The following is a 7,944-nucleotide window of genomic DNA, read 5'->3' on the forward strand; positions in this document are numbered from 1 at the left end:
CAGGCAGTTTACTTGGGAACGTTTTTTATCCAAACATCAAAATACTGCCCCTTAGCTTCAAGAGGTTTTAAAGCTAGTGAGGGAGATATGAGTCTCCAGCTTCAGTGATTGTTCCAGTCAGTGGCAGCAGAGAACTAGAAGGAAAGGCGACCAAAGGAGGAATTGGCTTTGGGGTGACCAGTGAGATATACCTGCTGGAGCGTGTGCTACGAGTGGGTGCTGCTATGATGACAGTGAGCTGAGATAAGGCGGGCTTTACCTAACAGAGACTTGTAGATAACCTGTAGCCAGTGGGTTTGGCGACGAGTATGAAGCGAGGCCAATCAACAAGAGCGTACAGGTTGCAGTGGTGGGTAGTGTATGGGGCTTGGAGACAAAACGGATGGCACTGTGATAGACTGCATCCAATTTGTTAAGTAGCAGTAGGAGGCTATTTTATAGATGACATCGCCGAAGTCGAGGATCGGTAGAATGGTCAGTTTTACAAGGGTATGTTTGGCAGCATGAGTGAAGGATGCTTTGTTGCGATATAGGAAGCCGATTCTAGATTATATTTTCGATTGGAGATGCTTAATGTGAGTCTGGAAGGAGAGTTTACAGTCTAACCAGACACCTAGGTATTTGTACACTGCTCAAAAAAATAAAGGGAACACTTAAACAACACAATGTAACTCCAAGTCAATCACACTTCTGTGAAATCAAACTGTCCACTTAGGAAGCAACACTGATTGACCAATAACATTGTGGAAGGACCACCAGAGGGCAGGCTGGGCTCACGGATGGTAGCCCAACAAGGCATGGGAGACAAGGTAACCAGAGGCAATTAAGCACAGCTGACACTACTAATGAGATATTCTCCTTCCCCTATAAGAGAGAGTATGGAACCAGCAGAGGGGGAGAACTATCTCTGGAAGATGGCCACCGAGACAGAGGAGCTATCGATGAAGAACCATTGAGACGGTGACAATGCCGTGACTTTTTGTTGTAGTTTAAAGACAATCATATTGTGTTCCTGTTTTGATCTGGAGAAGAAGATATGTTTTCTTTTTCCTTTGGGAGATTTTCGTTGATTACATTGGAGTGTTTGTGTTGACCAAATGCCCTCAATATAGAATGTTCAATCAAGAAAACCTACTCCTGACTCGTTTGTTCCACCTTCCTGCTTTTGAGTGACGCCCAATTACTTGGTCCGCTCACATAACATAATATATAAACATAATAATATATAACAATAATAGGCTAATTATGATCATTGTCCCATAGCCCAATTGTTCTCATGCTAATTGTTAAACAAAAGTTTGTATTTTTTCGAGAAATCAGGATTTTCCGACTCGTTGAGGGTCAAAGCAGAAGATGGCAGCGAGGACACTGGAACAGGCTCAAGCCATCAGAAGGGTGTTCGCCAACGACAGTAGCCGTCTCCCTCTGCCAAACTTGCAATGGCAGGACATAAGTGTCCTAGAGGCTGTGAACAAGGGGCTGAAGCCTTTGGTGGACTTCACCGAAGAAGACTAGGCCTATGTGCTCATAATGTGACAAAACACAATCTACAGCAATAGTAAGGAAAATGGCGCTGACAGTTAGGGCTGCCGTGCTTCTAGCTCAGTTAGGGCTGCCGTGCTTCTTTACTTTGCAGTAAAAGTTTTTTGATGTGTTATTTCTTACATTATTAGCCCAGAAAATGTATTGTGTAATTACATTCACTCTGGAAGAACTTTTGGATATCAGAGCGGCGGTAACTCACCAGCATTAAGAGCGGAATACGACTTTCCAGAATCGGAACCTTTGTTCGTACCCCAATTGGCAATTGAACTGATTCCTGAGTCTGATCCAAAACACAGCCGGTGGAGGAGAGGTACTCAGGAGGCGTGCACACCACCCACCTCTTCCGAGTATATTACTCGCTAATGTTCAGTCTGTGGATAATAAAGTTGACGAGCTCAGGGTGAGGATTTCCTTCCAGAGAGACATAAAGGATTGTCACATACCCTGTTTCACGGAAACATGGTTCTCTCGGGATATAGTTGGTTCTCACTTCATCGCACAGACATTAATATATCTCTCCGGGATCAAGAAGGGCGGGGGTGTATGTTTCATGATTAACTATTCATGGTGTGATTGTGATATCATACAGGAACTCAAGTCCTTTTGTTCAACCGACCTAGAATACCTAACAATGAAATGCCGACTGTATTACCTCCCAAGAGAATTGTCTTCGGTTATAGTCACAGCCGTGTATATTGTGTCACGACTTCCGCCGAAGTCGGCTCCTCTCCTTGTTCGGGCGGCGTTCGGCGGTCGACGTCACCGGCTTTCTAGCCATCGCCGCTCCATTTTTCATTTATCCATTTGTTTTATCTTGTTCCCTGCACACCTGGTTGTCATTCCCCAATCACACTACATGTATTTATTCCTCTGTTCCCCCTCATGTCTTTGTGTGAGATTGTTTACGTGTCATGTTTGACGTGTTATTTCTGGTGTGCGTTTATTCTGTGTTTTATTTCAAGAGGTATGTTTATTTGCTTGTACATATTATTGGGACTTTTTGCTAGTGTTGCACTTTGGTATATTGGCTGGAGGTTTTCGACGCAGTGGCGTCCGTCAGTTGGTTTCTCCTGCCTAAATAAAGTGTGCGCTTGTTCACAACTCTCTGCTCTCCTGCACCTCCCAGTACGAACACCATTGACATATTGCCCCTCAAGCCGATACCACGACGGCCCTCAAAGAACTTCAATGGACTTTATGCAAATTGTAAACCACATAGGCAGCATTTATTGTAGTGGAGATTTTAACAACGCAAATGAGAAAAATGCTGGCAAAGTTCTATCAACACATTGACTGTAGTACTCGCGCTGCTAAAACACTTAACCACTTCCTACTCCAACTTCCAGGATGCCTACAAGGCCCTCCCCTGACCCTCCCTTCGGCAAATCAAATCACGACTCCATTTTACTCCTCCCTTTCTATAGGCAGAAAATCAAGCAGGAAGAACCCGTGCTATGGACTACTTCAACGCTGGTCTGACCAATCGGAATCCATGCTTCAAGATTGTTTTGATCATGCGGACTGGGATATGTTCCGGGTAGCCTCCGAGAATAACATTGATGAATACACTGATATGGTGACTGAGTTTATCAGGAAGTGTATAGGCAATGTTGTACCCACTGTGACTATTAAAACCTTCCCTAAATAGAAACTGTGGATATATGGCAGCATTTGTGCAAAACTGAAAGTGCAAATCATCGCATTTAACAATGAAAAAGTGTCTGGGAATATGGCCGAATACAAACAGTGTAGTTATTCCCTCCGTAAGGCAATCAAAAAAGGCAAAACGTCAGTATAGAGACAAAGTAGAGTCGCAATTCAACGACGTATGTTTATTTTTAATTTATTTCACCTTTATTTAACCAGGTAGGCCATTTGAGAATAAGTTCTCATTTACAACTGCGACCTGGCCAAGATAAAGCAAAGCAGTGTGAAAAAAAACAACACAGAGTTACACATAAACAAACGTACAGTCAATAACACAGTATGTGCCAGGGTCTACAGACAATCACGGAGTACAAAGGGAAAACCAGCCACGTCGCGGACACCGACGTCTTGCTTCCGGACAAGCTAAACATCTTCCACGCCCGCTTTGACGATAACAGTGCCACCGACGTGGCCCGCTACCAAGGACTGTAGGCTCTCCTTCTCCGTGGCCGACGTGAGTAAGACATTTAAGCGTGTTAACCCTCGCAAGGCTGCCGGCCCAGACAGCATCTATTGCCGCGTCCGCAGACCAGCTGGCTGGAGTGTTTACGGACATATTCAATCTCTCGCTATACCAGTCTGCTGTCCCCACATGCTTCAAGATGTCCACCATTGTTCCTGTACCCAAGAAAGAAAAGGTAACTGAACTAAATGACTATCGCCTCGTAGCACTCACTTCTGTCATCTTGAAGTGCTTTGAGAGTAGTCAAGGATCATATCACCTTACCTGTCACCCTAGACCCACTTCAATTTGCTTACCGCCCCAATAGATCCACAGACGATGCAATCGCCACCGCACTGCACACTGCCCTATCCCATCTGGACAAGAGGAATACCTATGTAAGAATGCTGTTAATTGACTATAGTTCAGCATTCAACACCATAGTACCCTCCGAGCTCATCATTAAGCTCGAGGCCCTGGGTCTGAACCCCACCCTCTGCACCTGGGTCGTGGACTTCCTGATGGGCTGCCTCCAGGTGGTGAAGGTAGGAAACAACTCCTCCACTTCACTGATCCTCAACACTGGGGCCCCACAAGGATGCGCGCTCAGCCTCCTCCTGTACTCCCTGTTCACCCATCACTGCGTGGCCACACATGCCTCCAACTCAATCATCAAGTTTGCAGACGACACAACATCAAGAACAACAACCACCCTTTCGACTGCCTGCTCACCCCGCTATCAGCCAGAATGCGAGGTCAGTACAGAAACTGAGCGTAGCCCTATCCAAAAATCTAGAAGTGGCTTCTGATTTTCACAGAACCGCTTGTTGCAATTTCGATGAGGCACTTTTGTTCAGATATTGGTAAGTGGACTGGAGGCAGGGTATGAAAGGGATAACGAATCCAGTTGTTTGCTTCGGCCATTTCGGGAAAGTTAATTATTTGACTTGGCTACCTGTATTTGACATTGTTTTGTTATTTCTCTCAACACTAGATGGTTTCATTTTATTTTTGGCAGTGAAATGAGCCTACTCAGGCAAGAAAAAAAAACTCACCCAAATGTATAGCCCTGTTGGAAAATATAAATGTACTGTTTGAAAGTGTGAAGAAAAAAAATAAATAGTAATATATATTTTTTAATGTGAATCACATTTCTATTTGGTGTACCTCTGACGGCATTGCGCATACCCTGTACACCAGTTTGTGAATACCTGGTCTATGCCACTCCGACATTGCTATATTCCTTAATTCCATTATTTTACTTTTAGGTTGTGTGTATTGTGTGTATTGTTGTGAATTGTTAGATATTACTGCACTGTTGGAACTAGAAACACAAGCATTTTGCTACACCCTCAACAACATCTGCTAAACATGTGTAGGTCATAAATATCATTTGATTTCATTTTGATTTTTAAGTCAATGAAGCCATTAGCGGTCTCAGCTATATTGTTATTGAAATGATGTAGGCTAATAGTACTGATAGCAAAAGCAGATTAGCCACTCGTCGGCAGATCCTCACAAGGCACCCCAATCTCCTTCCGCAAAATCTTTTCCATCTCTTTTTGTACTGCGAAGGACGGGGATGTGGGCCTGTTCGGGTGTCAGGAGTAAATCCCTCTCGTCCGACTCATTAAAACTTCTTATGGCTGCAAGCCCTAAATCGGGCTTGCAGCCATGTCAATATGACAACAGCCAGCCCAAGTGCAGGGCGCCAAATTCAAAAACCATAAATTTCATAATTACAATTCCTCAAACATACATGTGTCTTATCTCATTATCATATCATTTTAAAGGTAATCATGTTGTTAATCCCACCAAACTGTCCGATTTCAAATAGGCTTTTCAGCGAAAGCACTACAAACGATTATGTTAGGTCACCACAAAACTAAAAATAATCATAGCATTTTTCCCAGCTAATGATAGCATCACAAAAACCAGAATAGAGATAAAACGATTCACTAACCTTCGATTATTTTCATCAGATGACACTCATAGGACTTCATGTTACACAATGCATGCGTGTTTTGTTTGATTCAATTCATATTTATATCAAAAAATCTGAGTTTACATTGAGGCTACAAGAATCACTAAATGCAAAAACATCAAGTGACTTTGCATAGCCCGTCGTTTCAACATGAATACTCATCATAAATATRGATGATAATACAAGTTATACACATTGAGTTATAGATATACCTCTCCTTAAYGSAACCGCAATGTCAGATTTAAAAAAAACTTTAAGGAAAAATAACTGCACGCTATAATCTGAGACGGCGCTCAAATTAGCATGTCACAGCTAACAAAGATAGCGTCACTATAAACAACAAAATATATTATAAATATTTCATTACCTTTGTTGGTTTCGATCAGAAGGCTTAGCAGAAACTCCAAGTAAACAATACATTTTTGTTTTGTTCGAGAAAATACGTTATTCTTGTGGTCCCGTGTGGCTCAGTTGGTAGAGCATGGCGCTTGCAACGCCAGGGTTGTGGGTTCATTCCCCACGGGGGGACCAGGATGAATATGTATGAACTTTCCAATTTGTAAGTCACTCTGGATAAGAGCGTCTGCTAAATGACGTAAATGTTATTTATGTCCAATTGTTAGCGCGTTTGGTAAACATATCCAAACGCTAATTCTGGTCAGCTTCATATCGGACAAAAACTTCAAAATGTGATATTACCAGTCGAAGAAACATTTCAAACTAAGTATTGAATCAATCATTAGGATGTTTTTAACATATAGCTTCAATAAAGTTCCAACCGGAGTATTCTTTGTTCTCTTCGTGAGCAATGGAACGCATGAGGAAGTGGCATGTTACGCAGGTGGCAGCTTGATGGACACCTGAATGATTCTGCTCTCATTCTCACACAACACATTAGAAGTCTCACTGGAATTTCTATTGATTGCTGACATCTAGTGGAACCCCTAGGCAGTGCAACCCCAGCCATACGTCATTTGGAATTCTTTTGGGACTCTGTTGAATACAGACAATCTCAGATTTCTGACTTCCGGTTTGATTTCACCTCAAGATTTTGCCTGCCAATATGAGTTCTGTTAATCTCAGAGAAATAATTCAAAAAGTTTTAGAAACTTTGGAGTGTTTTCTATCCAATATTAATAATAATATGCAAATATTAGGAACTATGACTAAGGAGCAGGCCGTTTGAAATGGGCACCTTTCATCCAAGCTACTCAATACTGCCCCTGCAGCCATAAGAAGTTTTAAAGAGAAATTCTTCGTCCAGTTCAAGGTGAGTAATCGCTGTTCTGATTTCCAAAAGCTCTTTTCGGTCATAAGAGACAGTTGCAGCAACATTATGTACAAAATAAGTTACAAACAACGCAAAAAAACAAGCAAATTAGTACAGTTGGTTACCTTCTCTGGGATATGTGGGACAGTAGCGTCCCACTTGGCCAAAAGTCCCAAAAAATGTAGCGCGCCAAATTCAAATATATTGCTATAAAAAATCAATCTTTCATGAAATCACACATGAGACACCAAATTAAAGCTACACATGTTGTGAATCCAGCCAACATGTCTGATTTCAAAAAGGATTTACGCGGAAAGCACACCAAACAATTATGTTAGCTCAGTACATAGCCACATAAAAACAGAGCCATTTTCCCAGCAAAAGATAGTAGTCACAAAAAGCATAAAGAGATAAAATGAATCACTAACCTTTGATGATCTTCATCAGATGAACATAGGACATCATGTTACACAATACATGTATGTTTTGTTCGATAATGTGCATATGTATATCCACATTGGCGCCATGTTCAGAAATGCCTCCAAAATATCTGGAGAAATTGCAGAGAGCCATGTCAAATAACAGAAATACTCATCATAAACTTTGAGACACATATTTTAAATATAATTAAAGAGACACTTGTTCTTAATGCAACCGCTATGTCAGATTTAAAAACAAATTTACGTAAAAAGCACACCATGCAATAATCTGAGACGGCGCTCAAAAATAACAGAATTTATCCGCCATGTTGGAGTCAACAGAAATACGAAATTACATCATAAATATTCCCTTACCTTTGATGATCTTCTTCAGAATGCACTCCTAGTTCCACAATAAATCGTTGTTTTGTTCGATAATGTCCATTACTTATGTCTAAGTAGCTACTTTTGCTAGCATGTTTAGTGCACATGTCCAAACGCTCGCGCAGATGCAGGTGAACTCGGACGAAAACTTCAAAAAGTTATATAACAGGTCGAATAAACTGGTCAAACTAAG

The sequence above is a fragment of the Salvelinus sp. IW2-2015 genome, linkage group LG19 (genome assembly GCF_002910315.2).
Source record: "Salvelinus sp. IW2-2015 linkage group LG19, ASM291031v2, whole genome shotgun sequence".
NCBI classification, from domain to species: Eukaryota; Metazoa; Chordata; class Actinopteri; order Salmoniformes; family Salmonidae; genus Salvelinus; species Salvelinus sp. IW2-2015.